The sequence below is a fragment of the Salmo salar genome, chromosome 09 (genome assembly GCF_965601325.2).
Source record: "Salmo salar chromosome 09, fSalSal1, whole genome shotgun sequence".
Lineage (NCBI taxonomy): Eukaryota > Metazoa > Chordata > Actinopteri > Salmoniformes > Salmonidae > Salmo > Salmo salar.
This window is the reverse complement of record NC_138299.1, coordinates 77,122,661-77,135,388: the sequence shown is the minus strand read 5'-3', so window position 1 is coordinate 77,135,388 and position 12,728 is coordinate 77,122,661. Positions and strand designations below refer to the sequence as shown.

At 48.2% G+C, this 12,728-nt stretch overlaps 1 pseudogene; it reads left to right on the top strand.

Annotated features, from left to right (window-relative positions):
* Nucleotides 1-5,699: 5,699 nt before the first annotated feature.
* LOC123744787 (uncharacterized) lies at nt 5,700-9,232 on the top strand (annotated as a pseudogene).
* The last annotated feature ends 3,496 nt before the right edge of the window (nt 9,233-12,728 follow it).

The following is a 12,728-nucleotide window of genomic DNA, read 5'->3' as shown; positions in this document are numbered from 1 at the left end:
CGCCCTGCAGGACTTTACTGCCTGGGGCTCTACCTCTCAGCCGGTGGTCCAGTGGAACCGCACAAACCTAGGGACCTTCAATGGGGAGGGGGGAGTCTGGAGGGTAGAATGTGGGTGTTAAGGGATCTCACCCAGGCACACTCGGGCCACTATGCCCTCCAAGGCACTGACAGGAGGTTGATATCTACAACGATGCTTAATGTCACAGCTGAGGGAAGATTCTGCCTACAACTTTCACTTTTATCTTGTTTGTCATTTCCCCTCACCCCAAATAATTTAACATTATTTTTATTATATCACTCGCTAATGCAATGCGTGTGAATGTCTCTCTCAGCACGTAGTACTCTAGGTCTTTCGGTTACTGTGTTCATTGTCATCATTGCTGAGGTGGCTGCATGCTGCTGTGTGAAGAAGTGTTGCTGCAAGACTGAGACCCCCAAACTAGACGGCTCTGTTCCTATGCCAGGACAGCCGATGGTGTAAATACTACTACAACAAACCAACATGTGTATCAAGGTCTAACAGGAGGATGTTAACTCCCACAATATATTTTGGGGAATATTTAACTTTGTGTATGGTTTTCAGGATAACTGTGAACCTTCTGCACCAATTTTCCGTAGCCACCCCAGGAAACCAGCTTTACCTGTAGGTGTATTCTCTCCTCTTTTATTTTGCCCTCTGCCTATTCCTTTATTTATTTACTAATTTCAAAATCTCTCACACTATCTCTACCCCCTGAGCCAAACAGTCTCGTTGTGGACAGTGAGCCGAATCCCTCCAATGAGACGAGTTTTCTGAATCCACTGGTTAGTGTATTTGATCCTCTATTTAATTTTTGCTCTAGTCACTTCCTGTAAACTAGACATAAAACATCTCTCCTCCTCTGTTTCTCACATGTTCTTCTCTCTTTCTCGCTCTCCAACCTGACCGTGTGTTCTTTTTCCCCTCAGCTGTACAATCTTGTTGTGGACAGTGAGTCTAATCCAGCCAATGGCAATGAGACTACACATGTGACTTCCCCTCAAATCCCCCCTATGATAATTCTTTGATATTTTCGACCCGGTGATTTGTATGTGTTTGTCTAATTGGTACAATGTGAGGAAGTCCTTATTACTGTTCGCCTGGCAACCCAGAATCGTTACTCTGGCCAAAATCTACACCACTCCCACAGATGTTAGTTTCTTCTCCACAATAAATCCGGATCGGAGTACTTCCCCAACCCTTCACTGGATGTGAACACATTCGTGGCCGTCTGTTTGGGCCAGAGTCTGAACACACGTCGGTAAAGTGGTGGTTTGAAAATTCGTCATTGACTTTGATACTCTGATTGTTAGCGACGATCCAATCGCTGATGACTTTATTTTGTACAATGCCCCTTGTGCCCCTCTTCACCACAAACAACTTCAATGATGGCAGTCTCAGACAGTATGTAGCAAACGATAGTGCAGCAGAAGAAGTGTGTCAGGCTATATTACCAAAGACTTTTTTATAACTAACCCAAGATAGATCAGAACCTGTCGTTTGCAATGGGAGCAAATTAATCATAGTGGGCAGAACAAGCATGGAGGTGGGCAGAGCCAAGCACAAGCTAGTGAGATCCTATTTGCGCGTTCCAGCATTTTGCATATTTCCGTTAGGGAACTCCTACCCTTGCACTCTAAAACAATGCAAATCAAAAAAATGCAGTCCACTCGGTGTGTTACATATTCTCGTTTTGGAAACAACTGTATGGAGATCAAATGTTTCATTGATGAGGAAATTAGCGGCCAAAATGTCGGCCAAAATCCATCTCGCTCCATCTTCTCCCACTGCCGGCCACTGTGTTTTCTCTCATCACCATATTTGGTAGTGAGTGGAAACGCCAACCGGACGCTTCACATTTATACATCTGGTGAAACATCAGGCTCATTGTTCTATCCATGATATTACTGTATAGTTGTCAATGTATTGGTTCACTCTGAAATGTTTTGGAGCACCAGCTTGTGCTAGCTGATGTTTTGAATATGAATACTGATTTCTCAACTGATGAACTTTGTAATATAATAAACTACAATATAAAAAAACATTGATCAACATCTCTCATTGACTATCACTGAATGATTGTAGTTCCCGCAGAACCTGTTTTGAAATGTTCCAGGAGTTATTTACATTTACATTTACATTTAAGTCATTTACCAGACGCTCTTATTACAAATTGGTGCAGTCACCTTATAATATCCAGTGGAACAACCACTTTACAATAGTGCATCTAAATCTTTTAAGGGGGGGGGGGGGGGTTAGAAGGATTACTTTATCCTATCCCAGGTATTCCTTAAAGAGGTGGGGTTTCAGGTGTCTCCGGAAGGTGGTGATTGACTCCGCTGTCCTGGCGTCGTGAGGGAGCTTGTTCCACCATTGGGGTGCCAGAGCAGCGAACAGTTTTGACTGGGCTGAGCGGGAACTGTGCTTCCTCAGAGGTAGGGAGGCGAGCAGGCCAGAGGTGGATGAACGCAGTGCCCTTGTTTGGGTGTAGGGCCTGATCAGAGCCTGAAGGTATGGAGGTGCTGTTCCCCTCACAGCTCTGTAGGCAAGCACCATGGTCTTGTAGCGGATGCGAGCTTCAACTGGAAGCCAGTGGAGAGAGCAGAGGAGCGGGGTGACGTGAGAGAACTTGGGAAGGTTGAACACCAGACGGGCTGCGGCGTTCTGGATGAGTTGTAGGGGTTTAATGGCACAGGCAGGGAGCCCAGCCAACAGCGAGTTGCAGTAATCGAGACGGGAGCTGACAAGTGCCTGGATTAGGACCTGCGCCGCTTCCTGTGTGAGGCAGGGTCGTACTCTGCGAATGTTGTAGAGCATGAACCTACAGGATCGGGTCACCGCCTTGATGTTAGTGGAGAACGACAGGGTGTTGTCCAGGGTCACGCCGAGGCTCTTAGCACTCTGGGAGGAGGACACAAGGGAGTTGTCAACCGTGATGGCAAGATCATGGAACGGGCAGTCCTTCCCCGGGAGGAAGAGCAGCTCCGTCTTGCCGAGGTTCAGCTTGAGGTGGTGATCCGTCATCCACACTGATATGTCTGCCAGACATGCAGAGATGCAATTCGCCACCTGGTTGTCAGAAGGGGGAAAGGAGAAGATTAATTGTGTGTCGTCAGCATAGCAATGATAGGAGAGACCATGTGAGGATATGACAGAGCCAAGTGACTTGGTGTATAGCAAGAATAGGAGAGGGCCTAGAACAGAGCCCTGGGGTACACCAGTGGTGAGAGCACGTGGTGCGGAGACAGATTCTCGCCACGCCACCTGGTAGGAACGACCTGTCAGGTAGGACGCAATCCAAGCGTGGGCCGCGCCGGAGATGCCCAGCTCGGAGAGGGTGGAGAGGAGGATCTGATGGTTCACAATATCAAAGGCAGTAGATAGGTCTAGAAGGATGAGAGCAGAGGAGAGAGAGTTAGCTTTAGCAGTGCGGAGAGCCTCCGTGACACAGAGAAGAGCAGTCTCAGTTGAATGCCCAGTCTTGAAACCTGACTGATTAGGATCAAGAAGGTCATTCTGAGAGAGATAGCAAGAGAGCTGGCCAAGGACGGCACGTTCAAGAGTTTTGGAGAGAAAAGAAAGAAGGGATACTGGTCTGTAGTTGTTGACATCGGAGGGATCGAGTGTAGGTTTTTTCAGAAGGGGTGCAACTCTCGCTCTCTTGAAGACGGAAGGGACGTAGCCAGCGGTCAAGGATGAGTTGATGAGCGAGGTGAGGTAGGGGAGAAGGTCTCCGGAAATGGTCTGGAGAAGAGAGGAGGGGATAGGGTCAAGTGGGCAGGTTGTTGGGCGGCCGGCCGTCACAAGACGCGAGATTTCATCTGGAGAGAGAGGGGAGAAAGAGGTCAAAGCACAGGGTAGGGCAGTGTGAGCAGGACCAGCGGTGTCGTTTGACTTAGCAAACGAGGATCGGATGTCGTCAACCTTCTTTTCAAAATGGTTGACGAAGTCATCCGCAGAGAGGGAGGAGGGGGGGGGAGGGGGAGGAGGATTCAGGAGGGAGGAGAAGGTAGCAAAGAGCTTCCTAGGGTTAGAGGCAGATGCTTGGAGTTTAGAGTGGTAGAAAGTGGCTTTAGCAGCAGAGACAGAAGAGGAAAATGTAGAGAGGAGGGAGTGAAAGGATGCCAGGTCCGCAGGGAGGTGAGTTTTCCTCCATTTCCGCTCGGCTGCCCGGAGCCCTGTTCTGTGAGCTCGCAGTGAGTCGTCGAGCCACGGAGCAGGAGGGGAGGACCGAGCCGGCCTGGAGGATAGGGGACAGAGGAAATGAAAGGATGCAGAGAGGGAGGAGAGGAGGGTTGAGGAGGCAGAATCAGGAGATAGGTTGGAGAAGGTTTGAGCAGAGGGAAGAGATGATAGGATGGAAGAGGAGAGAGTAGCGGGAGAGAGAGAGCGAAGGTTGGGACGGCGCAATACCATCCGAGTAGGGGCAGAGTGAGAAGTGTTGGATGAGAGCGAGAGGGAAAAGGATACAAGGTAGTGGTCGGAGACTTGGAGGGGAGTTGCAATGAGATTAGTGGAAGAACAGCATCTAGTAAAGATGAGGTCAAGCGTATTGCCTGCCTTGTGAGTAGGGGGGGAAGGTGAGAGGGTGAGGTCGAAAGAGGAGAGGAGTGGAAAGAAGGAGGCAGAGAGGAATGAGTCGAAGGTAGACGTGGGGAGGTTAAAGTCACCCAGAACTGTGAGAGGTGAGCCATCCTCAGGAAAGGAACTTATCAAGGCGTCAAGCTCATTGATGAACTCTCCAAGGGAACCTGGAGGGCGATAAATGATAAGGATGTTGAGCTTGAAAGGGCTGGTAACTGTGACAGCATGGAATTCAAATGAGGAGATAGACAGATGGGTGAGGGGAGAAAGAGAGAATGTCCACTTGGGAGAGATGAGGATTCCAGTGCCACCACCCCGCTGGCTCGATGCTCTAGGGGTATGCGAGAACACGTAGTCAGACGAGGAGAGAGCAGTAGGAGTAGCAGTGTTATCTGTGGTAATCCATGTTTCCGTCAGCACCAGGAAGTCTAGGGACTGGAGGGTAGCATAGGCTGAGATGAACTCAGCCTTGTTGGCCGCAGACCGGCAGTTCCAGAGGCTGCCGGAGACCTGGAACTCCACGTGGGTCGTGCGCACTGGTTAGAGTGGCAGCGGCCACGCGGTGTGGAGCGTTTGTATGGCCTGTGCAGAGGGGAGAGAACAGGGATAGACAGACACATAGTTGACAAGCTACAGAAGAGGCTACGCTAATGCAAAGGAGATTGGAATGACAAGTGGACTACACGTCTCGAATGTTCAGAAAGTTAAGCTTACGTTGCAAAAATCTTATTGACTAAAATTACGAAAATGATTCAGTACTGCTGGCTGGTGGAGTAGGCTAGCTAGCAGTGGCTGCGTTTTTGACTTTGAACGTGTAGCTGGCTAGGTAACCTCGATAGTTTCAGTACTACACCTTGTCATGATACAAAAGCAACTCTGTAGCTAGCTAACATAACACTAATCAAGATGTTCCTTTGTAATGTATTTAGTTTCTACAATGCTGCTCGTCGGTAATAGTTGGCTGGGTTTGGAAAAATGGTTGCTATTCACAGTATTAGGCAAGACTGTCTTCTCTTCTTGTGCACCAGTTGCATGGAATAGTCTACAATCCATGCTTCATCTAGATATGTTAGTGCCCCCCTAGCAGCCCGAGTATGGTAACTGCTGGTGGTGAAGTAGACCAGACTACAGAGGTAAAGAGGGAATTTACCCAAAAGGGCTTTGTAGATGAACACATACAAATGTATCTTTCTGCGCATATAAAGTGAGGTCCAACCTACCATTTGGTACAATGTGCAATGGTGGGTGAGTGACTTCGCATTTGTAATAAAGCTCAAGGATGCATGATAAACAGAGTCCAGTCTCTGTAAGACGGAGGAGGTTGCATGCATATACAACAAGTCACCATAATCAATTACAGAGAGAAAAGTGGCCTGAACAAGCTTCTTTCTAGCGATAAGCGGGAAAAAAGCCTTATAACGAAAATAAAAACGCAATTTCAATTTAAGCTTTGTCACAAGATTATCCACATGAACTTTAAAGGACAACTTGTCATCCAACCAAATACCTAGGTATTTATTTTGGAATCCCAAAAAGAGACGCAGCGTTTAGACCGATTCTGGACCTCCGCAACCTCAATGGGTACTTGAAGGTACTGAGGTTCCACATGCTGTCCCCGGCCCACGTATTGCAGGCCGTGTCTAGGGACCAGTGGTTTGTGACGCTGGACCTGAAGGATGCGTACTTCCATGTTCCTGTTCACCCAGCTCATTGGCAGTACCTCCGATTCACTTTCGAAGGGAGGGCTTACAGTTCTTCCCTTCGGCCTCTCCTTGGCACCCCGCATTTTCACAAACTGCATGGACGCTGTCCTGGCACCTCTCACGTCCCGAGGGTTATTGATCCTCAATTACCTGGACGATTAGCTGATTTGTGCCCCGACCAGGACCCATGTCCTGTCAGACAGAGACATGCTCCTGACCCACATTGGCGGGCTAGGCATTACAGTAAACGACAAGAGTCGTCTGACGCCCACCCAGAGGGTGGCCTTCATTGGCATGGAATTGGACTCAGTCCTCATGAGAGCACGCCTGGCCACCAGAAGGGTTCAGGCAATCTTATCTTGCTTCGACCACTTTCGGCAGGGGTGGGTGGTATCCGCCCAAACTTGCCAACGCCTGTTGGGCTTGCTGACGGCGGCCTCGTTGCTGATTCCTCTAGGCCTGCTCCATCTCCGGCCTCTTCAACGGTGGTTCAACTCCCACCGGCTGCACCCGAAGCGCCACCGTCACCGCCAGCTGTGGGTGACCACACAGTGCCTCAGGGCATTGTTGAGGTGGCGCTGTCACTCCTTTCCCTCAGGTGTGGTGGAGATGCTGAGGATGTGCCGCCGGAAGCTGGTCAGCACAGACGCCTCCCAAATCGGTTGGGGGGGTGTGACCAAGGGCAGGTCGGCCAGCGGCTGTTGGCTTCCATCTTGGAGCGACAGGCACATCAATACACTAGAGCTCCAAGCTGTACTGCTGGCCCTGCAGTCTTTTGTCATGACGTTGCTCTCTGAGTACAGGGAGGACAGTTGACCCCTCCCCCTTTCACCATCCCCCAACCTACCTCCCCCCACCCAGGCCCTGTGTGAAGGGGTTGTAAAATTCTAGAGGAGAATCTCCTACCACATGGCCCAGTTGAGACACAGAGGGGTTTCATAGAGAGACACAGGAAATTCTTCCAACTCACAGAATTGGGGAACCGAACGACATTTATGTTCTGGAGAAGGTATGGAAGATTGGTGAAGAATCCAGCTACGAACTGGTCCGCTTGGTACAATTTTGTGATACTCAGAAGAGACAATATAGCCATATTACCATAAAACTGTTTATATAATAGCCTCAGCTATGGGACTTGCATCCAAATGGTTGTATAGAATGTATTAATAAGGATAAAGCTATTTGTGATACATTGAGATGCTGTGTACTGATGTTAATGTGATAGAATGTATTTATGTTCAAAGATTAAATCAGTCATCGGCACGCCCCCAGGGACACGGACAGGACCAGGCGTCATGTGACAAGCCTGTTCTAGGTTCACCTATAAAACCCCCACCCTGATTTACATTGAGCGGACCAGGCCTCAGCTCCATTGCGAGTTGGCCAATAGGTTTGACCATCCAATTCCTCTACTGAAAGTGAACTATACCACGTGGTTAACTTTTAGACTATCGATACCGACAGAATAAGAACAAGTCTTTGATATTAATTATTAGTCTGCAGCTAAGTAAATTATATCATTGAACGCGAAGACCAACGAAACATCCATTCTATAACGACATTAATGAATGTCGCTTTGAAAGATCCATTCTGAGAGAGAGAGAGAGAGAGAGAGAGAGAGAGAGAGAGAGAGAGAGAGAGAACTCTCCAACAAGGATCCCGACGACACACTGAGCCTAAATATATATTGATTGCAATTGTTCCCGAATGAGTGAGCGTTCATGTGCAAAGGCTTAGCATATCAATTGTTAATATTAATGAACTCTGTGTGCCTCCTCAGCTGACCTTTTATGACCCTTTGTTTAACAAGACACCAGCCATGCCTGTTTAGCCCACTAGGGCACATTACTCTACCAATTCTTTGTGACGATAATTACTGTTTGTATGCTTTCTGTGAATTACTTAGTTTAGTAAATAAATGATTTTAAGACAATTGATGTATGGATGACTTTAGTAAAGGCTGGATTCGTGCAGATACAACAATTTACGACGTTTGGAATGAGACTGGACGCGAGGTAAAATACACCATTTAAACCAGAAGATAATCGGCCTATACTATAATATAATATATAATGTTATAATATGGGAAAGTTAAATTAGGAAAATTATTACTTTGTAATCTGAAAATTTTCCTTGGTGCCCCGATCTCCTAGTTAATTATAGTTAAACGATTAATCAGTTTAATCGCGTGATAATAATTACAGGGAGTTATTTTGATAAACATGTCTTCAGTTTAATGGTGACCCAAAGACACGACACTTTCCTTCCACATCTGAAGGGAAGACATGTCCTGGTCAGAATGGACAACACCACAGTGGTGGCTTTCATCAACCATCAGGGTGGACTGAGGTCCCACCGCCTCCATCTTATGGCACGGGAGCTCCTTCTCTGGGCTCAGGGCCGTCTAGCATCTCTACGTGCAGCGCACGTACCTGGCATCCTGAATGTGGCAGCGGATATGCTCTCGAGGGAGGGCCCGCGACTGGGACTGGAGCCTACATCCCCAGGTGGTGCAGCATCTGTGGGACAAGTTCAGGAGGGCGCAGGTGGACCTGTTTACCTCCCTGGACAATGCGCACTGCCTCCTGTGGTACTCCATGTCGGAGTCACCAGGGCCTCTGGGCTAAGATGCTCTGGCTCACGATTGACCAGGGCTGGTGCTTTACGCATTCCCCCCTTTTCCCCTGATCCAGGCTGTGCAGGACAGGACCAGGATGGCAGAGCACCGTCTGCTTCTGGTGGCCCCATACTGACCCAGACGACCCTGGTTCAGCCTTCTCCTGTCCCTGTTGTCTGGGACACCGTGGCAACTTCCCCTGAGACCGGACCTGCTGTCTCAGGCCGGGGGAACTCTGTGGCATCCGAGGCCGCACCGCCTCAGTCTGTGGGCTTGGCCACTGAACAGCACCAATGGTCCATGTTAGGACTACAGGAGGGTGTAATGAACACCATGCAGAGTGCAAGGGCACCGGCTACAACCGCGGCATACCAGTTGCGCTGGTGGTTGTTCTGCTCTTGGTGCACTGGAATTGAGGTGGTACCCGAGTCATGTGGGGTGCACTATGTCCTCCAATACCTGCGGTCTCGCTTGGATGAGGGCTTAGCAGCCTCTACACTGAGAGGGTATTTGGCCGCTATATCTGCCTGCCATGTGGGGTGGATGGACAGGCCAGTGGGGCGCCATCCCTTGGTCTCCAGGTTTATGAAGGGGGTTCATCGCCTGTGTCCAGCTAGGACCCGCTCAATGGCGAGCTGGGATCTGGATGTGGTCTTGCCAGCTTTGGCAAAGCCACCTTTCGAACCGTTGGAGTCTGCCTCCTTGAAACATCTCTCTATGAAGGTGGCTTTCTTGGTAGCGATTACTTCCATGAAGAGGGTGGGTGAGCTCCATGTAGAGGGTGGGTGAGCTCCATGTAGAGGGTGGGTGAGCTCCATGTAGAGGGTGAGTGAGCTCCATGAAGAGGGTGGGTGAGCTCCATGTAGAGGGTGGGTGAGCTCCATGTAGAGGGTGGGTGAGCTCCATGTAGAGGGTGGGTGAGCTCCATGTAGAGGGTGGGTGAGCTCCATGAAGAGGGTGGGTGAGCTCCATGCTCTTTCAGTAAGTTCTGAGTGCTACAGGATGGACCCCGGTGGGAGGAGTATATCTCTCCGCCCCAACCCTTCATGCCTCCTGAAGGTTCTGTCAGACAGCCATGTGAACATCCCTTTTATCCTGTCTGCTTATGACCCCCCCAGCAGTGGCGGGGGAGTCTGGGCCTGACTGCCTATGTGGAGCGGACATGGTCAGTGAGAACAACAGACCCGCTCTTTGTCTGCTATGGTGAGAGAGTCCTGGGAGCTGGGCTATCAAAGCAGAGGCTCTCTCACAGGATCATGGACACGATTACGACAGCATACCGCCTGGCTGACAGGCCAGTGCTGAGATCTGTGGTGGGACAGTCAACACGGGGTGTGGCTGCGTCCTGGGCTCTACTGAGAGGAGTGTCCCTCGCTGATATCTGTGCTGCGGCCAGCTGGGCTTCTTCTTGCACCTTTGCTAGGTACTATCGGGTAAATGTGACACCTCCCTCTGCGGTTGGTTCAGCGGTCCTGGGCATGGCCTCTCCTTCCGGGGACTGTGCCGGGACCCACCTTCCACATTGACGGCCCCTGCATCTCGGTCCCATGCTGGGACTTCGCCGCTGGCTGGCCAGGTCCCTCTAGCACCGACTAAATCTGGTGCGGGTATACCAATATATTGGAGTGAGCCAATATAGTGAAACATAACGATGGTTACATATGTAACCACGGTTATGTGAGCTATATGGATCACTCCAATCCTCTATGGTGCTAGAGGCGCCTCAAAAAGGATGTGTGTCGCGGCCATGGGGTCTATATATAGGGGCGGACCACAGCCGTGACACAAGTGTACACGGGAGTTAATCTGTAAATCCTCACCTCGGATGTATCCCTCCGCCGCGGAGTGATACCAACATATTGGCGTAATCCATATAGCTCACATAAGCGTGGATACATATGTAACCTTCGTTTTGTTTGTTTGTTTACATAGCTGATTGTTTCTACCATTGTGGCAAGATGGAGTATGCCTACAGCATCATTTAGTGGTTGTGTCGGAGACAACAGTTGACAATTGTAACATTTTAGCTAAACCTAACCCTTTTCCTATCTTTGACCTAATTCGCCTGACCCACTACGTTAGTTATTTTAACATGCTACGTAAACAAACCATCATTGCCGACAAATCATCATTATGACCACACCTAGCCTAGAGGTGTAAAACTCTCGTTTTGGTTCGGGGTGCTATGGTGTGCACTAGTCTAATGAATACACACTAGGTCTTGACAAATTAAATAGCCTTGAAGTCTAGGCTAAACACCTATATAAAACAGGCCTATATATGAATTCTGAAAATGACTTATTTGTCATGTTTGCATGCCACTGTGAAAGATAAATGTCACTTGTAGCGTAGGCATAACTTCAAATGAAATATATTTGACAAGGGAAAGTTTCATTCACATATGACCTACCTGTGTGAATACTTGTGTTCCCGGTAGATTGTCTCTCCTGATAATGCTGACTGCTTCATTTGTCTATTATACAAATACGTATGGGTGAGTATAGATATGGCTGAGTATGGTGCCATACTTTGTAGTCCTCTTCTCTTTCTCAGTCTGACTCACTCAGTCACTCACACAAACACCTCCTGTCTCTGTCTCTCATCGTCTGTCTTTCAAACCGGGTCAGTTGCTGATATTGTCGAAAAGGATGAGGTGTGTTATGGCAGAGAGTTCATGATGCCATGAAGACATTTTGGTTTCCAAACCAAACTCTTCATCCAACTGTCCTCTGGGGAAGCAGTATGGGATTTAGGTCAGAAAGGGAAATAATAATGACTCAATAATCCATGCAATCTGGGAACGCTGTAAAGTCCAGAAGTTGTTGGTGGAGCTAGAAAGTTCGCTGCCAGAAGTATTACAATGTAAACTTGCGTTTAATCAGTCTCTCTGCATATTTCAAGACATATGGGGGCATAGTGAGATATCCGATGGGTTGGACGCTTCTCTTCACTCATCTTGAAAAAACATTTACTAAAAACTTGGAAATCATTCAGTCCGCCATCATTAACACAATGGAAAAATGAAATGATTTATTATTTAAATATTGAGTGACGGAGGAAAAACAAAAGGGGGCAGTTTCAGGCCATGTGGTGGAGAGTGATGTGGGTGCTGGAGATGGGGGTGTGGGTCTGGATAGGTGTGATGTATTTGATGTTTGTATGATGTTGTTGTTTGTATGTGTATGTTTTATATTGTTTATAAAATATATTTTTAAATGCAGGTGTTCCATTTTCCACTAGCTGTATAGCAGTGGGAGGAGCTATAGGAGGACAGGCTCATTGTAATGGCTGGTATGGAATATATGGAACTGAGTCAAACATGAGGTTTCCATGTGTTTGACGCTGCTCTATTAATTCCATTTCAGATATTACACTGAGCCTGTCCTCCTATAGCTCCTTCCACCAGCCTCCACTGATGTACATGTCTTATGCACTTTTAAGACCTTATGATCTTTTAAGGAAGTGTTTTTGTCCTTCTCATCTCCAGCTGAAGTACCCACACTAAGTATCCCCTATATCTCCTTGACTGTACCAGATGTGACAGAGGGGTCAAGGGGATTTTTTCCATCATGTTAAATGATGGCTTTGCATTGAAGATCCTCAAACTTTATCTTCAAGGTTATTTCAGCAGTACACTCAAAAAAATTATGGCTGTTTGGATGACCCAATTGCTAAGTCGCAGGCATTGGATTACTTAGTTGGGTGGTTTTCTACAAAGTGCATTGTTGGGTTATTGATGCTGGGTTATATAGGTCATTCCAGTCCATCTAGGTCAGGTGCCTGCGCATTTACCTCTACTTTAA